The sequence below is a fragment of the Scophthalmus maximus genome, chromosome 8 (assembly GCF_022379125.1).
Source record: "Scophthalmus maximus strain ysfricsl-2021 chromosome 8, ASM2237912v1, whole genome shotgun sequence".
NCBI classification, from domain to species: Eukaryota; Metazoa; Chordata; class Actinopteri; order Pleuronectiformes; family Scophthalmidae; genus Scophthalmus; species Scophthalmus maximus.
This window is the reverse complement of record NC_061522.1, coordinates 12,387,501-12,414,808: the sequence shown is the minus strand read 5'-3', so window position 1 is coordinate 12,414,808 and position 27,308 is coordinate 12,387,501. Positions and strand designations below refer to the sequence as shown.

At 42.7% G+C, this 27,308-nt stretch overlaps 1 protein-coding gene across 25 annotated transcripts in view; it reads right to left on the bottom strand.

The window, feature by feature from the left end:
- ptprdb (protein tyrosine phosphatase receptor type Db) overlaps window positions 1-27,308 on the bottom strand; it is a 135,082-nt gene that overhangs the window by 105,782 nt on the left and 1,992 nt on the right. For all 25 annotated transcript variants that reach the window (XM_035637771.2, XM_035637777.2, XM_035637782.2 and 22 more), the window contains exon 3: window positions 7,717-7,743. The gene's annotated coding sequence lies outside the window, so the exon portion shown is untranslated. The remainder of the gene's footprint in view (window positions 1-7,716; window positions 7,744-27,308) is intronic.

The following is a 27,308-nucleotide window of genomic DNA, read 5'->3' as shown; positions in this document are numbered from 1 at the left end:
TTTAAATTCAGATTGAAATTGGTTTCAAGTGCCTACCAAATTGATTTTAATGTTCTGACACAATGGCACTGTTTAAGAAGTAATGAAAGGTTTCAGTTTTAGGAAGTTAAAGTGTGGGGACTGGTCCAAATTACAAACCCATGCAAGATAGAAGGGGATTTTGTTAAATAACTTGCAATTAAAAACTCCCTGGAGCGAGTGATTATACAGCACTCAGACACCCACTATATAAGTGTGCAAGGTTTTTCACTGTACAGAAGTCTGTTTCCACCCTTGAAATATGCTTTGGTTTTATCAGAGGTGCTTATATACAGAATAGTCTTAAAAAATCACTAAGGACAAAGCCCTCATTTACAATGACACAATAAGTACATACAAAATAATTAAGATACAAGATAAAATATTATCATCAACTAAAACAAACATATATACAATTGTGTTAAAATAATCTAAGACAAAATCCAGTTGAAAATGAGTTTAAATAACCCAAGAGTTCCCCAAAAAAATACTGTCAAAAGTAAAAAGCTGATGTGAATCTCAAGTGGATGGCAAAGATCTTCTAAGCTCAGAATGCGCTCAAGGGGCACAAAGCCAAACTCTGTTAGACCAAACTCACATGGAAGTAATATCTTTAGAATGCCTCAATCATCCAACCTTCTTTTCAAAGATGAGTGACATAGGCGTCACCGATAATCAATTCCAGTGCACAATGGTGGGCTGCATACGGGGCTACAATTTCAGCTGAAACATGCCTGTACAAGATTTCTCCATAATCTATAATAATTTGACTCAACCAGGATTTTTTTTAATAGAGGTGGCTGGAAGAATGATTTTATTCATTTGGATAAAACCATGTTAGGATAATATTTTGCTGCCTCCGAGTCATATTGTTTTAATTGTACTTGCGAGCAACTACCGAGTCCAAGATTTGTAATGCCTTTGGAGAGAAGACCTTCAGAAACTTGAGAGGTGGAAACTGCAAAAATACAAGGTTGTAATTCAACACATTCAGCTGATTTAAAATGAGCTATACGCATTTTGTTTTTTCCAGAAGATCAATGCTGAATTAGATATTTTATTAGTCACAGCACAAGATATGTGACATGATGACTTTGTCTCTTTATCCAGAGGTGATTTTTTTATTCTTTCTGCCGTGTTACTAAGAGTTTGATGGTGAGTTGATGTCACATTGGTCTCTCTGTGTTCAGTTGACATACTGGTCCACCGTGTGTTAAGCCTGGTGTAGAGAGACTGGAGGCACTGGAAGGAGTCGAGCACAGCACCGAGTTGTCCTGTTTACATGGTGTGTACTCATAGCTTAGTTACAATATCACAAGATATCGTTCATTGCGATATTATACAATATGCAGTTTGAATAACAGCAGACTAATTTGCGTGACTCTCACGACAGGTCTGGACCACTCGTAAATTCTCCTAAGTCACTCGTACGCACAATTAAAGAACAAATCTGTTCATACGAACCGTTCTCGCATGAGGCCCATCATCTTAAAAACAATTTTTCATTGCTGAAACACACTATGCTATTTTTATAATGTGCAACATTTTCAAGATTCTTTTTTTGTTTTTTTGTTACGCGCTCATGGCATTTTCTCTTCGCTTCGGAAAGGAGAAGCAGATTTCTCCTGTCGCCACTCCTGTGGCTGTATGATTGTGTGTGTGTGTGCGTGTGTGTGTGTGTGCGCGCGTGTTTGTTTCTTCCTGAGCATCTGCTGTCATCCCGCTGGTGAAAAACGAGGTGCATATAAGTCATTCAGTAAGAGGTAGTCACTAATAGGATAGAGGCTGTTCCCTCTCAGCAGCTTCCCATGCACACTCACAGACACACAACCAGTGCACACACAGACAGTCTGAGACGTACACACTCACACGTCTCCACAGGAATGAGCTATGGCCTTGTTACCCACCGCACTTCCTTGCAGCCAGTGTCCTCCAGTAAAAGCACAACCACACTGTTCCTGTCCTCCCTCCTACACGTACTCTATCCATCCATCCATTCCTCCATCTATCCATCCATCCTACTCTTTTTCTCCTAGCCCCGAACTTTTGGTAGGACTTTCTTCTCCTTCTCACCCCCCCCCCGCTTCTTTACTCTCCTCCCTCCTTCCCTCCACACTTCTGTTTCTTTACTTCATCCACTCCTCTTCTCCACACCTCCCATTGCCGTCCCTTCGTTTTCTTTTCCTTACCACTTCCTTCTCTCCTCATCTTATGCACCTGATTTGTACCCTGCATTGAAATAGCCTCTTCAGCACCCCTCCCATCTGCATAGCACTAACCCGATATATTTATCCCTCTCCCCTATCCCTCCTTTCCTCTCTAGTCCAACTTTACCTTAACCTGACCCATCCATTTCCTCTCCTTTCATTTTTCTTTCCCTCTCCATACTCTTCTAAACTTTCATCATAAACCACTTGATCTATCAATCTCGCTCTGTTCTTGCTCCATCTTCCTTATCCCCTTGGCTCCTTTCCTCCCTCCCTCCCTCACTTCTTGTCACCCGATTCTCTCCACCTCTCCCAGCACCTGCTGCTGAAGCTGTCTAGACTGGCAATGAAATGAGGATGGAGAGAGAGAGGAGGCGGATAGGAGACAACACACGCAGGGGGTGGTCGTGCACAAAAATAGGAGGATAAGGAGACCAAGAGACACTTGGAAGAAGGTGAGTAACGGAAGGAGATGGGGGTGTTTTAGGGGAAGGATGGAGTCAGACGAGTGGAAGAGATGAAAGGGAGCAGAGATAGTGTAACGTTCACTTATAGAAGAAAAAAAAAGGAGATTCCACTTCTTCTTCTTTGTGGTTCCTTTTGAATTGTCAATTTCTGGTGACTTGAATTTTTGCTCTAAATTGTTTGGCTTCTTACAGAGAACAGAACAGCAATCATTCTTTTAGGCGGCACACGACTTCACACCCACTGAACACCTCTGTCCACTCATCTGTCATTTCATTTTTTGAATTTGTGCCCCACTTTTCTTTTCAGGAGATGTGCTAAACCCGCCCAATTCACACATAGTATCAAAGTGAAGAAACGTGATCCGCGGGGGAATTTGTTTGTTTCTTCCCGATGCGATGCCATTAACGATTTTGTTGGCATCATTCCCGTCAGATTTGTGAATACGGGTGCAAGCAGAGGAGGAGGGACAGCAGAAGAAGAGAGTGGAGGAAAAAGACATTAAGGCCTCAATTGAGAGCAACGAGTGAAATGGGGACAAACTGTAAAATAAAATGGAATCATTTCGCAGTTGCGTCGTTTACATGTTGTGCTAGCGTGGAGGGAAAAGAAAATGAAAAGAGGACGAACAGATGCTCGATTACATAAATGACGGACCCTAACACATGCAGTTTCGTTTGATGGTTCCGCGTGTTTGTGTGCTACAGAGTCTATGAGTGTGCGCTTAACAGGGGGAGGTGTCCTGTCTGTTGGTAACAGGATGTGATAATTACCTTAACCTTTCTCCCGCTGAGCGGAGCTATTTAAGCTAAGGCAGTAAACGAGTTTTAGCACAAACACAACACATTACACAGTCCAAAGTGTTTGGGGGTTCTGTACATATAGAGTGACGCGGGTCATTCTGCCTCTCCATTGGAGTCGGATACCCCACTCTGCACTTTTGAGGGGACCGACTGGCTTACGTGATGTGTTACCGAGGAGCGATTCACACTGAATCAAACGGTGCGTCACCCTTGCAGCTTGTTTGAATTATAGAAGGGCAGGGCAACGGTGTGCGCAGAAAATGGTTTCAAGTCTCACACTTTTCAGAAGTCGACGCACCTTTTTTGCAATATTTGCGATGCGAAATGTATAGTTAGACAGGCCAACACTTCTAACCTGAGGAACCGACGGGTCAAACAGAAAACACATCTAAAAGTGAACCATATTGACAGCCGGGAGAGAAGTCAAGCCCCCTGTGGGATCTCCTTTCCCTACTTCTTCATCTAGTGGATTACAAAGGTGCGTTACCGACACCCACCTCGCTGGATTGCGAGCCAGAGCTCAAAAAGACTCTTTCAAAGACTCAAACAAAAATCGAATCTAACTTCCACCACATTTCTTAAGTGCCTTCTTCAGCTTTTCTCTTTTAGCCATATACTTCTGACAATGTCATATAACATGCTGTACACGTTCCCTGATGGATGCTTTCCTATTAACTGTATCGTCTTATTTAACCCTGTGTGCCCTATCCTCAGTCTTAAAATGATTTGTTGCTCTCTGGAGTTTTTCCCCCTATTACTGTCATTCCTTCCACTCAAGTCTTTATACTGCATAGATGACGTGCTTTTGTTTCCCTCATCCCAATGTGTCTGCCAGGCTTTCACTGAGTCACTCCTTATTAACGCCTTAGCTGATAAGCTCTGCTAAAGTCTGCCGGTGACCAGTTACAGTATGCTGCTCTGTGCTGCTTTTTCTAGCAGGGTCAGTGTCAAAGTTATCGATAGCGGTTGTCTGTGCACCCATTGGTACATTGCCAACGGAAACTGCTCATAGTTCATTTAACATCATTTTGACGATGCCCAGTTTGCTGAAATATAAATAGATAAAGATGCGCAAGCAAGTTGTAGCCCACACCAGAGCTTATGGAATCCATAACAGCATTATACCTCCAGTTGACATCCGCTGAAGAATTATGGGAACTTATGGGATCCCAAAAGTAACACAAGGAATTATAGTAGGACAGGGTTTTCCAAACATTACACGACTAAGGAAAGGCCTCAAAGGGATTAAGGGAAAGAACTATGCTGACAGTTCTCTACCGCTCTGAAAGGGGGAAGATACCATATTGACCCCAATATAAGATTTTTCTTTTTCTTTTCAGGACTTAATAATTATATGTTCATTCCTACTACAGCCCTTTACAGCGTGTTGCATTACTGGTTGTTTGTAGCCCTGAAGTTTCTACGCTTGTGTTTTCAAGTCCACCTCCAGTAGTAGTAGTAGTAGTAGATACTTTATTTATCCCGAGGGAAATTCAGGCATCCAGCAGCATTTACGAACATACATACATTAAACATACATCAATCCTACTATTGATCATCAATCTACTGAACCTTTCAGAGTTAATCAGCCTTACAGAGCCCCGATCCAGTTTAACTTTTACAGTGTAACACGTAAAAGCGTGATGAGTGAAAGTGAGCTTTTAGCGTCACCCGACGTCTTTACCTACAGCAGGAAATGAGCCAGGGAGAAAAAACTGTCAAACAACCAAGGATTACATCTCTCACAGATGATGAGCTGATGAGTTGAGAGAAAAGGGAGTTAGAAAAACCCTTGATCTATAAAATGCAGCATAAGTATATAATCTTATCATGTGTGTTCTATGTTATATATTATATATATGTATGCAAATAATATTCAATTTGATGTATATTCATATTAATATATATATTAAACTGATTTACTAAAAAGTAAAGTTGTTCTCCCTGAAATATAGCGGCATAGAACTATAAAGTAACTGTCCGCCACAGCTTACAAAGATGCATGTGCATTGAAAAAAACCACAAAACAACTGTCAAGTGAGGGCCACTGTGGCAGATGGGGCAGCAGTAGAGTAACACATGACTTTGTGCACCCTAGTGAGTCTCCAGTACTGTAGCAGTGCACCAGCCAAACCTCAGCCACTAATGAAGCTCTACACACGGTCCCTACAGAGCCCGCCCACCCATCTACACACACACACACACGCACGCACGCACACACACACACGTGGGGACACACACCCAGAGAGACGCATGCTTTAACACAGCCTTGGGCACCGAAGTAAACAAACACAATGAGGCGAAGGGGCACACTAACATGGCATCATGCCTTTACTTCTTTGGCTGATTGGCATCCTTCTCCATTTGTCCTCTGGTCTGAAGTATTTGTGGGTGAAATGGACATTATGCAGCAATATTTGCAGTATTTTTTTATATTATATATTTAAATATACATATACACATATATGGGGCGGTATTTTATTCAAAGTTTTAAAACCTCCTGAGAACCTTTTTTAGTTTGAGAGGCCTAATGTAATGTTATATGTGGTTCTGGTGTCATTTGTTTTTAGAGCAATGAGATGTCCTTTTCTGGATTAGGTGTCTTCAGGTCTGGACATCACCAAAGTCTGAACAATGCAGTGGCCTATGTGCCTATAAGTTACATTTCCTTTTACCCCAGTACATGCTCGGTGGTGCAATACTAGAAATTAGGAAACGTGTAAATTATGTAGCCCAGAAACTGATTTTTTTTTTTTGTTAAATGTTAAAAAAATTTACTACTTTTGACCTCAAATCAGTTGGTAAAAAAAACAAAAACCCTTTTTCAATAGAAAAAAAATTTGAAAAAATTCAATAAAAATCCTTTACACCCAAAATAAATTAAAGATGCCCCCTCAAAGGAAATCAAGATTTTAACGTTGTTAATATATCCATATGATCTTTGCGAAATAAGCAGTCATCGCTACGGCTGAGTATTTCCAGCATGAAACTGTGGCGTACTGATGTGTCCTAAAAAGAAAAACACACGTACAAAAAAAGAAGAAGAGAGAAATGAAAAAACAGCCAGCCGTGGTTTCACATGTCTGGCTGAAGGGCCAGATGCCATATGATGCAAAGGTGAAGCGTTACATCCAAGCCGTTTTAAAGCTATGTAGGGTTTTGTTTTTTTCCAAACTTGTTTTTTGAAGAGCAGAAGAGTTTTTAGAGATTTAAACTTTAACTTGTTATTAGGGTTTGTTTTTTTCCAGTTACTCTTAAGATACATTTTTGACATATCATTTACCATTTCTCTATATTTTTTCAGTTTGGGGACTCCATATATTATCTGTGTGCATGTACAGTAGGACCTAATATATTTAGTCATATATTTGGTATAATATGTTATTTTTTTGTGAATATGTAAACGAAATATGAATTCATAATTCAGACATCTTGTGTGCATCAATAGAGAAAAGTATACAAGTTAAGGCCAAGTCGAATCACAATGCTGAAATATTTGATTGTTTAAAATCCAAAAATGTGTTTAAGATCCAAGATGTTGGACCTATTAAGAAAAGAACTGCAGGCACAACACATGGTTTTCCCATGCTAACGCTGTACACTCAGCCAGATATTACACACGCATCTTGTGTGTCCACCAACAAGGTCAGGACCAGTTGTATGATGTTGTAGCACGTTTCATTTTCTTTTGGAAGTACAGTGAGTCCGCCGATATTATTACAGCGCATCCCAGCCTGAAAGTAATAAGTATGAGATAAAGTAAAAGCTGAACTCTGTAATCCATAAATAAACAATAACAGTGGCCTTGGCTTTTAAAAACTATAAGGATTCTTTCTTTTTTTGTGCAGGCAGACCCTGTTATGAATAACAGCTTGTGACAGGTACCTTCTGTTGAAAGAAACATTGGAAGAGGATTTACTGTACATTATTACAATTGATGTCTACACAGTTCTTATAATATATCTTATTTAATGTAATTATATATTAACAAATGGGAGTGACTTTACCGGGGGGGTACAGTGGGAGTGCCACCCAGAGTGTCTCTTTTGTTATCTAAACACAACTTTATTGTGTTTCAGAGAGCAGGAATATGAGCCAAATGCATTGTTTCGTGATAGGCAATCTGTGCCAAGTGCTGACGGCATGCAGTGTTTCGTGAGTTGAACATCTGAGGGGAAAAGTAAACAAAGAGAGGGAGAACACAAAAAATGAGTCTGTCTTACCTTAAAAAAGCGCTTCAACACGTGAACCTGCGAAGAGTGGAAGAAAAAGTGGGAGAGAGAGAGAGAGAGAGAAGATGGAGAAGGGAACAAGAGGGAGCGAGAGGAGGAAACAAAGAAGGATGAAATTAGATTAGCATACGGTGCCGTTGCAGAACAACTTTCCAAACGGTCAAACAGGTGCAAGAACTGATTTCATTTTCTTACACAGATTCAAATTTGTACAGAAAATTCCCATGTCATTCTGTTGCAGATTTTGGGTGTTATCAAACCAGAGAGTTTGGACGCAGGTCCGAACCAAGGTTAATGTCTTTAGTAAATTTGTTTTGACTTCATATTGTAATTTAGGGAGCACACTGAAGAATTTTGTATGACACATGTACATCCTGTCATCATCACCAATGTGTGAGCCTCGTCTACCCATACTTGACATTGACCGTTTTGTAGACGGGCGTGCATCTGTCGTTGGCGTGTCGTCAATATGACAGGTAGTGGGTGGTGTGAAATGAATGAACCGGTTCATTTTCTTAATTTTGTTGCCACTGTAATATCATTATGGTTTTACTACCGGCATCGCAAACCTCGGGCTCAGTTCTCGACACTAGTTTTAATGTGCCAAAATGAACGTCTTCGTCTTTCAAACATTATATCATTGGAGGCAAAGACTTTCCACTAATCCTGAGAAAATTAATTCAATATTTCGTCTCCTCTGCCCCCCATGTGGTACGACAGCTCACTTCTGTTTCACTTCTTTTTCTTCTTCCATTGTTCAATGCTGCGTCAACTTCCTGCAATTGATCCAAAAGGCCAAAATATCGAAATAAATTTGTTTTGTCACACTGCAAATGAACCGAACCACGGTTCAGTTTGATGAGGGCCGAGTCCACCTCTTTTGGTCTGTGGTCCAGACCGTGGTCCGAGGGAACTTCCCCCCCTTTCATTTTGGTCTGGAGTAGACTGAAAAGTCCTCAGGTCCTGACCTAATAAGGTGAGTGGGAAAGCGCCCTTAGTTACGATCACAACAAAATTAGCTCAGGCGCAATGCATACTAATGACCCGGGCTCAGTCTAGATATTTTATTTCAGGAAAGACGTCACCAAATCCCCGGCAATCCATTATTCAAACTAATTGATTCTAGCATAAAAATACACTAAATGATCATAATCTTGTTTATTGTACATTTTGTAGGCCAGAGCAGGTGGGTTTTGACAACTCTCTGACTAGAGAGTTGATTTACATGAGGAAGCAAAGTGAAACTGCATACCATTTGACAGTGGCATCAGGAAGCAGGGAGATATAGTTCTGGCTTATTGGGTGTTTGTCTTCTCTGTTACCTCTTGCCAACTACTGACCTACTGTACTTCACATTGCCGCGCTCTCCTGGCTGCAACAGCTACATGTGGCCTTGGAAAGAGATCACGTAAACCCCCTTACAGTACAAATTGAGTCCATGTCTGCCTTCTCCACACAAAAAACAAGGGTGAACAAGGAAATGTTTTTATCATTATAAAAGTGCTTCCTAATTAAAATAGTGTAGCAAGCAGATTCTATCTTGAAATGCTGCCAGCCATATTGTAAAAGTTGAACACGTTTAAAAACAATGTGTTCTTGTGACAGAAATTAGCTGTATAGCTCTCTACTTAGTTTCTGAAAAGGTCACCAGAGTATCAGCCAGGAACCATTTTGCTATTTTAGTCTGAAGAGAACTTGAAAACACAACGAGTTGCATCAGCAAGATCATTTTCGCAAGGTCAAGTTTTATCAATTCATAGAAAAAAGCAGGAGAAGTCACGTAAATACAGGAATTCTGAACTCTAAATGAAAATGTATGAATTCAAAGGATTTAGTTTGTGAAATATTTCACAGCTGGAGAGAAAGTAGTTTGGCATTTTGAATCGAACTGGTATGATGCTTCTCTTGCAAACTTATTATGCATTATTTAGATTTGAAATAAATAAAGAAATAAATAACAACAATTATAAAAGTAATAATTCAGCGTCGACCTGAACAAACATATTTTTATTGAAAACCTTAAAGGGATAGTTCAGGGATTTTGAAGTCAGGTTGTAACCCGACGGTCGGTTCTAACTCTAACCTCCAGCCTACAATTGAAAGTTTTGGGGTTTTTTAGGTTACGTTTTTCGGTGGTCCCCTCTGCAACAGTACGGACTAAGACTTACGCTACTTCCACTTCTCCTCCAAACTCCGTTGAATGACAACGCGGATCACCATCTCCATAAGGTAACATATTAACTATCTATAAGTAACTCATAGAACCCCACTTCAAAATCACTGAACTATCCCTTTAATGCAAACTTAACTGAACTCCAAGTCAGACGTTGAACAAAATTCAAACCCTGAAGTCGATAAGGGAAGGAGTGTGGAGTGACACTGCCAAAATATCTTCTCCAAAACACGCGCGCGCACACACACAAACACACACACATTTTATTTCAGAGATGTAGTAAATTATTTATGTGTCGTTTAGGTCAATATCTGTGTCAGCGACAGCAGATCAAGAGATAATCTTGTCCTTCTATGTGAAGATGAACATCTTAGTAGTAGAACTGAAATTATATTGTTAGTATTATATGTTTTGTCAGGATAATTGTTCTTGAATATTTTTCCTACAGGAGCATATGTAAGAAAACATAATGTGTCAAAATGCTCTTTATTTAATCCATGAGCCCATGAATGCACAACGGCAAACAGACACACACACACACACACACACACACACACACACACACACACACACACACACACACACACACACACACACACACACACACACACATGTGCACGGCAATCAGTGTTTCATTAGTGAGGAGCGGATAGATTACTCTCCCTAAGGAGACATTGACCGAGAGGCCATTGATCCACTGAGCTCTGTGTGTGTGTTTGTGAGTGTGTGCAGCTGGTGTGTGAGTGTGTGCGTGCGGAAAGTAGCCTACTTATGTAGTCTTTAAGTTGTTAGAGTAAGCACAGTAAATCTAATCCAGTTGTGTTTAATGGAGAGAGAAAGAAACAGACTGTTGACATATTCATTAAGACCAATTACTCTGTCCAATCAATGCAATCGCACTCACTCACCAGAGGGGGAGAGAGATAGAGAGAGGGAGAGGGAAAGACAGAGCGCTAGCAATATTTATGTCATGGCATATCATCATGGGAAAAGACTGATAGCACTTGACTTGTAAATAAAAAACATATTTGTTCCACTTACGGAATGAAAACACGTTGCAATTGCAGGCATCGGTATCATTTGATCCAATTCAAGTCTGGGGAAGTACTTAAGTGTATTGATCAATCTGGCTAAGACTGGAATCAGTGAGCTATACAGTTTTTTATTGATGATTCAATAAAGAGGTTGTAATCATGACTGATGGTAATAATACAATCACACAGCTATTATTTCACACAACAAGCTCATTGTAAACGGCAACAATCACATAGAAAATCAACAAAATAAAATTTCTGGTGACATTCCTCTCAGTGCGTGCGTGCGTGCGTGCGTTTGTGTGTGTGTGTGTGTGTGTGTGTGTGTGTGTGTGTGTGTGTGTGTGTTTCACTGTCTGTATTCTGGAGGAGGGCCAAACCATTACTGGGTGCTCAGCCTGCTCTGAAGCAGCTTGTGATTCATTAGTAATGAGTCCATTTGCAAACTAAATTGGTGTTTGAGTGGCCGCATGGCGACGTGTGCGATGATTGTGTCCGATTACTTATTTGGTCGCGAACCACACGCACACACTCCCTCTCTCGCAGTCACACGTACATGCGACGTTTTTTAAATGTAAAAGTATGTGCTCGTTTGTGTGTGTCCGTGTAGGTGTGTGTGTGTGTGTGTGTGTGTGTGTGTGTGTGTGTGTTCAACCAGCATGAGAAACTCATGTGGAGATAATGAAGCCAGTCAGTTGTGTCATTAATTACTGTTTTACACCTGCTTGTCTCAGCTAATTAGACATGCTGACACACAGATATACACACGCACTCTCTCACAACACGTGCACACACACACACACACACACACACATGCACACTAGATACAATCACACACATTTGCATGCACACAGAGACACACATTCTATCACACTCAGACTCGTGCGCAAACTTCCACTGAAGTTTTTTTGATTTTTTACACCGACAAGTCAAAAATACCTTCTCATTTTCACTTGGAGGAAGGTGAGATGGCACTGCTAAACACAGCATGGTGCGGGAATCTCTCTCCCTCTCTTAGTCTCACATACAAACACATCTACACACACCTCGTCATCCCTTTCTCGGTCTCCGTCGTTATCTCGTCCTTGCACTTCGGTCCCCACTGTCTCCAGGTTCACCTTACAGTCTGTTCTGTGCTTCACGACACACACACAAGCTTTCTCGTGGTCTTTAGAATCTCTCCCGATGGACCAGTTCGAGTTTTAGACCAGTGGAGTTGGAACATTGTGGGAAAGTGAGGACATTGTAGCCACTCCTCACTTACTGACACACCTTGAAACGGCTGTTTAATGGTTAAAGTGGCAGATAGCGATTCTAAAGTAATACACGTTTTGAAAAAATCAGCAAATATTTCCTCTCGGCCCGCAAAAAAAAAAGAAGAAGAGTGCAGCTTGCAAACATCACGCGTGGACACGTAACGCGGTTTGGCGTCCCGGCCCGAGCAGTAAAATTCCCAGCAACAACAACAAAGAGAGAAACAAGTTTCCTCCAAAAATAGCTTACTACTCCTTTAAGACTTGGTTGTTAGTGTTACGGTTAGAGTTGGGTTTGGGTTTTGGGGGAGGATAAAGGTTAGGGCGAGACATTTAAGGAGAAAAAGCTATTTCAATGAGTCCCCCTGCCTTGTTGACTCATTGCACATTACATTACATTACATTACATTACATTACATTCATTTAGCCGACGCTTTTTCTCCAAAAGGAACTAACAATAAGTGCATTCAACCATGTAGATAATAACCAAAAAAGTGCAACAATGAGAGTACATAAACATTTATACTCATCAGCAGCTCTCCACATCACCTACACGCAACACTCCAGCTTTCAGGTTAGAGTAAGGGGCTGGGGGACGCCTTCTCTCAAGAGTGTGCTCACAGAGATAGAAATCCTGTGTGTGTGTGTGTGTGTGTGTGTGTGTGTGTGTGTGTGTGTGTGTGCCTCTGCCCCCAGCGCATTTTCTCAACAAAGGCCACAGCTGCTGCCGGTTTGCTGAATAAAAGATGACAGAGCCATAATATCGGGAGATTACCAGCTAACGAAACAATGATTTTGTCCAATTCAAATAGCGACATCAGTTGCATCACAAGCACTTTGCATGTCAACTGTGATATGATAATGTCTGCTACCAAATGAAAACAGTTTTCATCTGCGCAGAGAGACTCCCTGACTCTGCCCCCCCCTTTCTCACTTCCGATCTCTCTCTCTGTGTCTCTCTCTCTCTCTCCCCACACACACATTTACTCTGGCTCTCTTGCCCTCCCTCGGTCTCTTATACACAAACACCCTCTCACACACACACACACACACACACACACACACACACACACACACACACACACATACACACACACACACAGAGCACGTAGAGCGTATGGCTATTTCTCTCCTCTTTGAAGGGTTGCTTTGAAGCTATGGCACCCGTATCGATTGGCGCTCAGATGAGCTCGTTCGCCAGAGCCCTGTGATTATCTGTCGCTTTATTTCAAACAGAGCGCAAGAGCGGGGGGCTTATACACCCATCACTCACTCACACTCTCACAGTCAGTTGTACACTCATACATGAAGCGTCCACACACAAACGGGGATAATGAGATGAGCTTACACAATGAATCCCGATACTTAAGGCAAGCTGTGCTTAAGAACCGACGAGTGTGTGTGAATGTTAAGAGAGCGAGGACATGGTGAGAGAAATAGAGTCGGGCAAAGTGATGAAACTTAAAAGAAAGATTTCCGCCTACGGCGCCACTCCGATTTTAAAAAATCTGTTTCTCGGTAAATGTTAGGAAAAACATTTTGTCGAAATGAACAATCAAACTAGAACGCAGAGTACCTGTGAAGGAGGATGAGCTCGGGGTCAAGGTTGAGAAGTTTTCAAACTTTTCTTTTACCAGAAACAAAATAGGAAACCACGATAAAAATCCAAGACCTCAATAAACAAAGCATGGTCACTGTGGTCAGCTTTTGCAGACTGTACTGGGGATTATTCAAAGAGGGAATTTCTACCTAATGCTCATAGGAGGAAGAGAGAGAGTGCGCCAGGGTGACATCAAATGATAATGGTCTGCCCAGAGCAGGAGAACCTCATGAACGATTTGATTTAGACACTGCACTGGCTTCAAGGAACACTCTCACATTACACAGTGACACGCACACACACACACACAAACACACACACACACGCGCGCAACCTTGCTTTGATTAAAACCTGGGGCCACACTGCTGAGCTGTTCCTGAGAATAAACATGTCTGCGTGTGTAATTCATGTATCACAACTGGAAGCACAGTCAAAACACCAGAAAACTATACACACACACACACACACACAAGAAAGAAGTAAGAAAACATAATCAAAATGCTCTTTATTTAATCCATGAGCCCATGAATGCACAACGGCAAACACACACACACACACACACACGCACACACACACACACACACACACACACACACACTGAATAGACACATTGGCATATTGTGACGCCGGTAGCGCTGAACATTTCATAATTACAAACGTTCACATGCTGCTTCAAACCCTCCTATTATTTCATGTGTCAATCACGTGGTTTTACGCGAAGAACTTAATGAAGCAATTTGGATATGTCCCTTGGTGGGACCTAATGATGCAACTGCGTGTGCACAGAGAGAGGCAAATGTCTAATTGTGGAGTTTAATGTTGGAAAAGATGGTGCTATGATTGTTTGTTTATTCATGACACTGAGGCAGTGTGATCATGAAGCTGACAAAAACCCATACAGTTATGGTTTGTCATAGCAGCAACAAAAAAACAGCACAGTACATGTGAACCTGTTATTAGGGGTTTAGATATTGTGGTTATATGGTAATATCATGTTATGAACAACAAAACATTTGTTGCTCAATTATTTGATGCGTTAAAGGGGAATTAACACGAGTTAACATGAGGAGCAATTCACTTTTGCTCTATAATGAAGTTGGGAGCCTAAATTAAAACTTCACCGTTTTTGAGACTGTAAATAAATGTACGTATATGTATTGTCTTTTAGGTGTGCAGGCATGTAAGGAGCTTTTTTAGCACGGTGAAAAGTAAGGAAGTGACTGGTTACTCAACATAAAACCAGCGGTCCATCTGGTTGTATAGAGCTCATGATGTTTGCGTTTAAGTGTGCATGTGTGTGAATGTGTGTGAAACAGCAAAGGAAGTCTAGAGAGGCTAGGAGAGGGAAGTCTGGGTGAGTGAGTTTATTAGCTGAGGTGGGAGGTTTATGTGCATAAGTGCACCTATGAGAGCCTGAAAGATATGAAAATGTGTGTGTGCGTGATAGAGAGAGAGACAGAGGGAGAGAGAGTGTGTGTGCCTGTGTGTGGTGTGTGCATATTTGAATACTCGTTAGGTCGGTATCCAACCATCGCAATCAGCGGTAATCCTGACTCAGCATCAATAATGACCCCATTAGTCACAAACCCCTACTGGTGCCCATGCACACGCACACACACAGACACACACAGACACACACACACACACACACACACACACAACACAAGCCGCCAGACGGACACCTCCTTTCATTAGTGTTTATATGTTGCATGATGTGAAAAAAAGCATAAAAGCTACACAGATACAACATGTAATGTACAAATGTTTTTCAAATCAGTGCATCTCATTTTCTTTCATTGAAGAAAGCTGTTTGGACGGATCTGTCATCTAAAAAACACAAATGCCAATGCAGGAAATAATCTGCAATGATTTGTGTGATTCCATAATTGTCATGTTCAAACTCAACTTGAAAAAAAATTCATAGCAGTACAGTGCATGTTATGCAAAAATCCCACTAAGTACGAATACAACTGCCCCTTGGTTTGATGTTTCTAATAGATGTATTAATTATACTGTATGTATATATATGCATAAATTATAAATTTCCACTTGAATTTCACACTGGCTGTCACACACCCTGGCAACAAAATGTCTGTAGCATGCGCATAAAACGTAAAAAACATAAACATGACAAATACACAAATGCATGCACGCACCGACTCAAAAAGGGACAGTCTGAAGGGAACGTGATAGGTGAGTGGAAACCAGGACTGCTGACAGTGTAAAGGTCAAAGGTCATAAGTCAAAGGTTAAGGTCCAGTCAGCAGGAGTGGACCCCACAGGAGACTTCGCCTGTGTGCATATGTCTGCTGCTGGTGTGTGTGCGTGTGTGTGCGTGTGTGTGTGTAGATAGATACAAAGAAACACCCTTATGCACATTTATGCCATGTTTTCAACTTTTTAAAGATGTGTGTGTCTATCACAAAGCTCACGATAGATATGTAACGCGAACGTTATGTGTTTGCATGCGCGTGTTTTATAAGTGTGTGTGTGTGTGTGTGTGTGTCTGTGTGTGTGTGTGTGTGTGTGTGTGTGACCCCGTGCCCTACATCCTGACAGGAAGAGCCAGTGGGCTAAGAGAGGAGCGCAGGACCCCGGCATGTCAGTCACAGATTCAGATTGACAGACGAGTTAGCTAACGCCGCTCTCACATTCACCCACACACTCTCCCTCTCAGGACTGCACTCTGTCACCCGCTCAGGCTGGATGTCTTTCACTCCGTTTCTCCGTCTCTGTCGCCACTCTGCTTCATCTCTGTCTCTTTTTTTTTTGTTGTCTGTCTCATCGCCTGCATCTGTACATCCACATGCTGTTTTCAGTCAATTTGCCCCCCTTCTCTCTCTCTCTCTCTCTCTTTCACTTTCTGCCCATCTCCCATTCCATCTCTCCACTCTTTTTCTTTGACAGATGGGAGCCTCAAACCATTTCTGTTTCTGCTCTCGCTCTCAATACATCTCCTGTCTTTAGTTTTCTGTCTCCCGCCACGGCACATGATACATGCACACGTTTACCGGGCATTGAACATCTTTGTGTGTAGATTAGAGTTTGAGTTTTTGTTTGGCTACTGCTAACACATTTGAGATTTTCTATATGTGTGTTGTTCATAGCTGTTGGGAAGCAAACACAGCTCTTGACTGGGGTAGAAATCCCACAAGAGACAGGTGATTCAGTCCCAAGTCAAAATGTGTGATATGTAAGCATTCATCGTTACATAAATGTGGGAATGTAATATTTCATTGCACAATTCTGTTTCAAACTGAAATCCAATTTTCATACTCAATCTGTGAAAATAGCTGTCATTGTAAGCAAGAGCACTCTGAAGATGAATCATGTTTTAATGACATGAGGTGTCCAGACTGTGCCGACACTGCTGCCGGCATCGCCGTCACTGACAGACCAAGATAGTGTGAACCTGACCAGCAGTCTTGGAGAGTACAAGCCTGACAGTAAACGCATCCTGGTGTGATCAAAAGGCCGCATTTTAACATCGAGTCACATTGGAGGAGCAAATAATACATCAGACGCAGGTTAAATCATCTGCGTTTGAGAGAAATTGATGCTTTGGTTCTATGAGTCTTGCAAAGTGTGTAGTTGTGTGGTCTGTAGAACCATAGTGTCTTGTGCTGTGTAGCAAATTCTGCAAATTCTATTGTTTACCTCCTAAGTGTCTAGACGGAGGAGCAAATTACCGCTGATGTGATAAGTTTGCAGAATTGTAAAACCCCTCCTCGAAGGAGCATAAACTGATGTACAATGTCTTCTATGATGGGGCATTTAAATACGGTCTCCCAACCACACGCCCACAACAATGCAGCCCCTTGTACAGATTTGATTCAGGGATATTTTTGGCCTTATGGGATATGGAGCAGATGCACTTTATGAGCAATTTCTCCCTAACACAGCTAATATAGATTCATGTACTCAAAGGCCGGTTTATACTTCTGCGTAGGATTGACGGAGAGCCTACGCCGTAGCCTATGCACATCATGTGCAAGTAACATGTTTCAATTTAGTTCCATTGGACTAAGGCTACATCCATAAAAACAACGTTTTCATTTTTAAACAGCGTTTTCATACCAGACACCCGCATTCACGAGCGCTGCATCGTTTCCAAACCCCATCAGTTTTAGCCCAGTCCCGGAGACAACTTAAACGGGGCGAGCAGCATTTCCAAACTTCTCAGTATTAGGCGCTCGTAAAACTCTGGAGTAGCGTGGACAGCAGGCATGAACTTTCATAACAAATTCAGTGTATCTATGTTGATTATATTATATGGAGGTTCCTCCAAAGTATAGCAATGGCATTGTGATCTGTGCGCATCTGTGAATGCATGTTCTCCTGTGCACTGAGGCAGTCAGCCTCGTCTATGAAAATGCATATGTGTGTTTTCTCTCGGGGGCCATTAGTGTGTGTGAACGGTCTATTAGTGGGTTAAACACACTCACTGTGACCCTCCAGTCGCCACTTTAACCCCCCACAAGACCCACGGTGCTTCTCTGCTGAGAGCGTTGGTTTTAAAAAGAGAATTGGAGATAAACAAATAATTTGCATTTATTCGGCAACTCCGAGTGATTCCATGGCCAGCGTGAGAGCAAGATTCCCCTGGAACCGACGGCATGAATTCACTTGTTTGTGTCTGTAATTGAGTGAGTCAGTGAGTCTGCGATCAGGTGAGAAGCTCCGTAAAAGAGGCTCCGACATATTTGAGTGTAGAATCATTCTGTCAAACCACTTTCAGAGGCTGTTTTAGAAACATGGTGTTGCCTCGCGATCTATTCTATAACCTGTTCGCATTCTTCAAGGTCTTTCCCATAGCATGGTCTCCTGCATAATCTTATCTTTCTCATCCCTTTCTTTGCCCTCATCCTCTGATTCCATTTTCCCCAAGTCTCCCTCTGCTCTTCATCTCCCTGTGTGCTGCTCCATCTTCCATCTGCTTCTCCCCCTCTCTCTCTACATCGCTTGCCTTTCGTCTCAACACCTGACAGAGACAGGATCCAGCAGTAAATCTCCTAAAGCACAGTCATACACCATCGTTCACAGCACAAAGCCGGAGAGAGAGAGATGGGGAGCGAAAAAGCGGTAGATGGGAGACGGAGACGTTGAGTGTTAGTTTGCGGCGAAGGAGAACAAAAGATACGAGATAACAAAAAGACAAACAGACACAAAATGGCCCGAGATGCTGGCGGTGGTGGTGGTGGTGGTGGGGGGTTGGGGGGGTGGTGGAGGTGCTAAAAGAGTGATGGGAGGAAAGAGACAGAGAGGGAGGGAGATAAAGACACAAGCTTTCACATAACTCACAGACCACAGTAGATGGTAAGTCCATCCATACCCTCACACACACACACACACACACACACGCACACACATATATAGCACGGGCGGGTTGAGCAGCATGATTAAGATTCCCCTTTGGCCAGCAGACATCCTCCCTGCCTCGGCAGAGTGGGACATATTGGGCTAAGCTCCTTGGGCAGGAAGCCTCAACTTACGGAGGACCACCACTCAGTTCCCGACGCCTCACATTAAACACTACGAGTGTGTGCGCGTTTGTGTGCATACATGTGTCAAACTGTACAGATATGTGCATGTGTGAGCCAATGTGATGAGCGTTATTTTGAATACTTGAATATACTTGAATTTATCTGTATCTGCGTACTTGGGATTGTGTTTCTGCATGTGGTTGTGGTTGTGGTGGGGTGTGTGTGTGTGTGTGTGTGTGTGTGTGTGTGTGTGTGTGTGTGTGTGTGTGAGTGAGTGAGACAGCGGGTTGGGCAGAATGTCCATAGCCGGTGGTTTATGGCTGCTGAGGTCTGATTACATTGGTGCGACTGGAGGGGTGAGCAGACTGGTGGTTCTATCTGTCTTCTGTGTGGCTGACTGAACAGACACAGAGCGAATGGAGATGGCTCAGCCCGAGACACTTGGCCCGTCTCCCAGAGATCTCACAGGGATACAGCCACATAATGGATTCACACAGGGAAATGCACCGGATTCATACTTGACTTGTGACATCCGTGACTGTCAATGAATTTTATTTTCATTTAAGTCGAAAGTGTTGAACCCTGGTCGGTGGCGAAACAATGCTTTCACGTGTGAACCCATTTATAATCCCAATTTATAATGCTTGTCCACTGACCACCGGAAACAAAGTTAGGATCAAGGGGCTCATATGACAATGATTCATCATTCTGCACTTACCTGCCTCCAGCATTGCCAGGAGCTGATGACACCTGATTTAATCTGCTGATCCCAAAGTACATGACCTGAAGCTATTTACAGCTTGATTAAATTTCAAGTCTGTTAAGTGGGTGACTACACAATATATTACAATGTATGCAGAACTTGTAATTTGTTTTTGGATGATGATAACTTTGATTATCAATTCATCTTGAAAAAAAAACCTTGATTAAGCCACTTAATAGTCTTTAGTCTCTAAAATGTCAACAGGTGACATCTTGTTATGTATGGACCTCAGTGTAAAACACAGTAATATTCACTTCAAAATTGCAGAAGACAAAGGAAACCAGAAAAAAAAGCATTGGAGAAGCTGCCTTTCAAAACTTGCTGTTGCTGATTAATTATATATTAGATATTATATTATATCTAATCATTTTTGTAGTTTTCATGATTCAAGTTTGAATGTTTTGGTCGATTTGTGTTGTTATTCGGGCAGTACTGTGAGTCATACATTTACAATTTACTCCCACAGCACTTTGCAGTTCAGAGTTTTTCTCAGGACCTTAATTTTTCATTAACAGCCAAATTTGAAGGACCTTGGATCTTTTATTTTTTGTCTTTTTCTTTTCTATTTGGTCTCAAGCTGTTTTTGAAAACGGGTCTCAGGGTCAACAAAAGTCTCCACCGAAGGGAACTATTACATAAAATGTTGGTCCGCAAAATAGCATTTCGTGTTGCACAGCCTGAACGTGAGAGGTAACCAGGAAAATTCTCAGCCCTACTGAATTGTTTAATCACGCTGTAGATTGGTAATCAACAGCGTGATTAAACAGAGTGGATAGTTGCATACTTACGTATTGTGCTGCATACTAACGTATTGCATTTGTTCTGACGCAAAAAGTTTGAATTCACATCACTGTCTGCACATCAGTGCAGGACATGTGATCATGGATAATATAATCAATAAGCTACATTTATATATGTATATATCTATATATAGAGACAGGGTCCAACTTCTATGACAAATATGGCAGCGTTTTAAGTTGATCTTGCTTAATGATAACTACAGTGGACTTATATAATACACAGAGGGATAAAGCAGAGGTAGCAGGACTGTACTGTATGACTGTGCACTAGTAAGGAGATATGACAGAGAGTAGGGGGAAGGCAGACATGTGATGGGCGGCTATGGCAGGGAACAGGAGGCTTGATGTTGTTACACTTATTGAGAAGTAGCTAAGCCCCGTGTGCTCTGGGAATTTGAAGAAGATGAGGAGGAGAGGAGGAAGGACGAAGACGGGGCCGACAGATGAGTGGGTGTGTGTGTGTGTAAGAGAGTGACGTTGTGAAACATGAGAAATGAGAGGGAAAAGAAGGAAAATGAATAGACATGAAACCCAGGACGAATGGGGTTGGGGGGTGGGATGGAAAAGAGACAGAAGGAGACAGAGAGCGAGATGGGGAGACGGACAGTGATGTATAGGTGTACTGGGCAATTCCGCACATTGAATACAGCACAGGGTTACTCCCATGTGAGCGCATGTATGGAATTAGAGAGAACAATGTGGTGTAAAGTGATGAGGGAGTCTCGGATGCCTAATGTTGTTTTTTTTTCTTCTTTTTGTTCACTTCCAGTGCTTCGCAAAGGATCACCTTCAACCAGTCACTACGGTGTGTGTGTGTGTATTCTGTGTTGAGAGAGTGAGTGAGAGGAAGTTAGAGAGGGAGAGGAGGAGAGAGGCACGAGACAACAGAGGTATAGGGAGCAAAAGAGAGAAATGAGAGGGAGATAATGAGGGGGGAAACTCGTGTGTGCATGCATGTGGTGATGTGTGCACGAGTGTGAGAATTTATGTGAATCCTAACTGTGGATGAAAACCAAGGCTTTAGGTTTTTAATCAGCCCCATCTGAGCGCTGTATGGGGACTCTGAGAAGCTTTCATGTAGAGTTTCTCTTTCTCTCTCTCTCTCACACACACACACACACACACACACACACACACACACACACACACACACACACACACACACACACACACACACACACACACACACACACACACACACACACACACACACACACACACAAAAAGCATCCCCTCATGCCTTCTGTTCTAAATTTATACCTACCATGAGAACAGAAGAACGAGGGGAGGGGGGTGGGGGGTACGGAGGAGCAAGGTAAGGGAGGGAGGGAGGGAGGAAAGAGAGTAGCAGAAGAAAGGTAGAGGACAGAAGTGCGGAGATGGTGGGTGGAGGAGAGGAGAGAAGAGTGCTGGGATAGTGCACAAGAAACACAGGAGAGGTGACAGAGGTGTAGACAGGAATGAGGCAAGAAGAAGAGGCAAATGTAACAGAACAGTGGAGCGGAGAGGAAAGGAAGAAAAGAGGAAGAGGAGAGGAGAGGAGAGGAGAGGAAGAGGAGAGGAGCCAAATTTGATTTAGATGGCCGGCAAGAGACACGGAGAGAGGGGGGGATGGAGAGAGTTAGATAGACAGGGCGAGAGGAAGGGAGGGAGGGGGAAGGACAGTGGTATATTAGTCAAGGTGTCCAGTCTATGTATTGCCTGCTGTGCAATACCACCCCTCTGATTTACTCTGCAGAGTGACTGATGAGAGGGAGGAAGGGAAGGAGGGATGCAGAGATGAAGGGATGAGAGAGGAGGGAGGTCTCGCAACGAGCGTTTAGGCCAAATTAACGGCACCTCATAAATTAGACTAACAGCCAAACTGGAGAGGCTGGAGGGGAGGGGCTGTGGATATATGTGTCTGTGTGTGTCTGTGTGTGTGTGTGTGTGTGTGTGTGTGTGTGTGTGTGTTGTGTTGTTCACGTATGTGAATGATGACATGTCAAGCGAGAACAATTTGAGCCCGTGCAAACAGATTACTCTCTGATAAAGTAGTGATATCCAGCCGCTCACTCATACAAACACAATCTTCCCTTGATTACCACACGTACCGAAGCATTTTCTCCTGCATGATGCGCTCATAAACCGAAACAACAGGGGGACCGTACACATTGAGGAGGCTGAATTTAAGTTGCCCGCCCTTCCCCTGATGAAATATTGATTTCAATTACACTCCTCCGTCCTTGCATAAGGCATCAATTAATGTGAGCTTGACATGTTTGCCCGAACACATTTGGATATATGTGACCCTGTCTCCTAAAAAGATATGTTCATATAAAACCAAAATTTAATTAACAGATACATTTTAAAGGGAAAGTAACTGTGCCTGGGCTATTACTTTTTTAATCAACAAGTGCTCACTGCCAAAGCAAGATGCCGGTAATATCTGCAAAATGTTCACCGTCAAACTATTTCATCTATTTTCCCTCTAACATCTGCTCCTGCCAACAAAAGCATGAGTAATATTTAAATGGTTAGGCACACAGAATGTTTCGGCAAATGGAGGCCCTCGGTTAAGGGGGTAGCCTTAAATGTTGAGAACGTCAACAGTGACTTAATAGTTGATTTTAATGGGAGATGGAATACGCTGGCTCTTTCAACATTTCACCAAATCCACGACTTTTCCCTGACTTGATCCGAGTGGCCTCGGAGACCTTACACCACACAGGACAAGCACTTTGGCCTATGTCCTCCTCAGAAATCTGGGCAGTACGGGGATGTCGCGGTTCATGACTTAGACTTAATTTTAATCCAGACAGACAATTATATTTCCACAGTTAATTTGGCAAAGCGAATTATAAGAACGTAAATGTATTTTTGTACGATACAGGGCTTCTGTTTGGGAATTTTTCAGTTCACACTAAGGAGTTCAGTGTAAAGCTAAAATAAAGTAACTCCATCTTCTCACTTCATGTATGTTCTGTTACTATTCAAGCTACATGCAGCGTAAATCCCCCTCTCGTAAATGTCACTCCTTTTACATCCTAAAGAAATGTTAACTCCGTCCGGAGTGCAGGCACTTGCCGATCGCTGTGTGTGATTAGAGCAGCGCTTGACTGATACTAATACAGACACACACACACACACACACAAACCCACCCGCACACCAATCTTGGCAGTGTAGAGTTGATGCTCAGAGTGATTAAAGTGGCGTGCTCCTGAATGTGTCACCTGGGTGCTGCTGTATCTTAAATCAGGACAGTGGGGCTCAGATTGGGTATTGACTGGCCCGCAGAAGTCTCCATCCATCACGCTGAGAAACGATAGCACAGATGTAGCCATATACCACCGATGTTGCTCACCGGCAGGCCGAGGTGACGTAAGGTTAGGGTTATGGCATGAGCGGTTATTTATGGTGTGGGTGAGCCGGCAGAGAGGACTGCAACATATCTGCAAGTCAAGACGTGGATGAACACGTTCAGAAGTTAACACCTGTGACAAACAGACTGACAGACACATGTGGCACTTATCTTTAGATTTTTCTGTCTCTGTCCTGTTGTCTCTCACTCTCAGTGACACACACATACACACACACACACACATATACAGAGGCGTAACACTCTGTCTTGAGGGCCTGAGCAGCATCTTTTGACTGTGTGCCTAATGATAATAAATGAGCCATCATGGGTGGGAAGGGAGGCACTAAGTCATCCCCTTCATCGACAGGAGGAAGACTGGGAGCCCCAAGGTCACCCCACTGTCAGCATCACTCCCCCTAACGACTCCTCTCGCTCTCTCATATGCACATGCATGTTTGCATGTGCATACGCAGCGGCAGAAAAGTGCTAAAAAAGTGCACCATGTCATGTTCGCATTACACTGCATGTTCACACACATTCATACTCAGAGGTGAGTGCGTGTGTATTTTTGTTGCAACAGTTCCATGAATCCAATTTATTATTTTCAAGTATCTCGTCTGAGGAATTCATTTCCCCCCAGAAAGGTTGAATAGAGACTAAGTGGTGACCTCTGTAATCCAGTGGTTGACAAGCATTTGATGTATGTAGGCTGTCCAGCAAAAGCAAAATCATCTCAGATGGTTACTCTTTAAGAGTTTATAGGGGGAAAAGAGGTTAAAACAATCCAGCACCACATTTGTGTGACCTCTATTATTTTATTCATCTTGTTAATCATCTTGCAACCCCCAAGTTTTTTAGTCTTCAACCTCTTGGGCTGTCTTGACCCCCAAGTCGGAAACTAATGCTCAAAGTTGTAGATAATCACATTTCTCAACTAAAAATGATTCATGACAATGGTTTGCTTGTTTTATTTGCAACAATTTGTGGCTGTGATTTGCAATTTGTATTACTCAAAAACATGGAACACACTTATCGAGACAACCTCTTATTTGCAGGTTATCTAGGAGCAGCACCCCTGCACTTTCCCCGCACCCTGCATATAACCAGCCAGCCTTTTCCTTTATCAAAAAAGCACCAGATCAGATCAGCTGAGGAAGACAAGCATTGCATAACTAAAACAAGTCTTTATAAACCCCCTCATAACCCTGCTGATTTCTGCCACTCTCCCTAATGAGCTGCCACGTACTGTCATCTCTCAGAGGCACAGATCAGAATTTAAATCTAAAGAGGGTGGGTGTTTCTCCCAGCCGAGAAACACAAGCCAAAGAAGTCCAAACCAGTGAATTATATTAATGCTGTACTAAAAATGTAAGTTTGTGAAAGAGAGGAGGCATCAGAAGACTGTTCCAGAAACGAACAGGAAGGTAGCGCCTTCACTGTTAACTATGGGAATTCTTTTCACACACACACACACACACACACACACACACACACACACACACACACACACACACACACACACACACACACACACACACACACACACAAACACACACACACGCCGACACAGACACAAACACCACACACACACACACACACACACACAGGTTGCAAGTTGAGACTGGAGCTGTAGAAAGCTAATTTGCACCACATTGAAATGCATCTCAATTAAAGAGAAACACATCAAGGTGCCAGGGGAGGAGAGAAGAGAGAGATGTGAGAGAAAGGGAGGGAGGACCGGGGTGTGAAACAGATAGTGTGTGAGAGAGAGTATGAGAGTAATGGACGCGGGGGGGTGGGCTCCACTGTATTTGGCAAGGGAAGAAGGGCGGGAGAGCGAGCGGGAGTAGGGAAGAGAGTGTTTTCATCTCCCTCTCTTGGAAAAACATCTCATTTTGGGATGAATCAGATTTAGAAAGGGTGTTAGGAGGTTGAGGCACAGCTAAAATCCTAACTAACTTCAACCTCGTTATCACCAGCTCTTTGGTTCGGTGCCAGTACGCCAGGGCTGTCCCTGCAGAAACTGTGTATATCTGTGTGTGTATGTGTATGTGTGTGTGTGTGTGTGTGTGTGTGTGTGTGTGTGTGTGTGTGTGTGTGTGTGTTTGTGTGTTGACTGATATTTTTAAGCCCAAGGCCATGTACTGTATGTTAGAATAGGTGGATGCGTGCAAGACACAAGACACAATAAGGTGTGTAGGCAAGTGTGACTGCAGGCCTTTGTCAATGTGTTTTTGGTATTTTTTGAAAATTTTCTGAATGCTGTGTTTGCCATATTTGTCCATGTTGAGAATTAGATAATGCGTGGATTTGAGTATGTGTATATGTGCCTGTTATGTGAGACTTGGTAAGTGCATCTGTGAGAACAAGCAAACAACAACCGGAGGAAAGAGGACGGACGGACACACACACACACACACACACACACACACACACACACACACACACACACACACACACACACACACACAATCTGTCACATGAAAAAAAAATCAGGATTGGCTTTGTATGCCGCTACCATTTTGCACGGACTGTCATGTTCTTACGACTGCCATGATGCTGCCAGCTCAACACTTAACAACACCAAGCAGATTCATTCATGTGCTCAAGAGATACTCAACTTGTCAGCTTCTTACAAGAGCACTTTAACCCAGCGTTTGCCTATGCCCTCATACGCATTAAGTCACCCGGCTCTTAGACTGAAGAGCATTCTGGGAAGTCACGTTCTTTTTGATCTCATACCAGTCTAAGATGTGGGGCACTACTCCTGACTGCAGCACTGTAACAGCACCATCACTATAATGCACCTTCCTACCTACTTTATAACCAACATCTGTGATAATCAGATGATCAGTGTATATAAGTGCCACTAGGAGGAGCACGGCAGAACAACATCTTCACCATCGGCGACGCCGTGTCAGCACATCATCTGAGAGTACATCATCTCATTTTCACCTGACTAAAAAGAGAAAATGATGGGGGTCGCCGAGGCTAAATGATCGGTTCATTGCATGATTGGCTGGCCATGTCTATGAGAAGGTTCAAATTCTCCATTGCAACATCTGCATGGATCCCGGCCCGAAACTCATCTGAAGAGAGTGGGAGCTAAATTGAGGAGGGATGGCAGGGGACAATC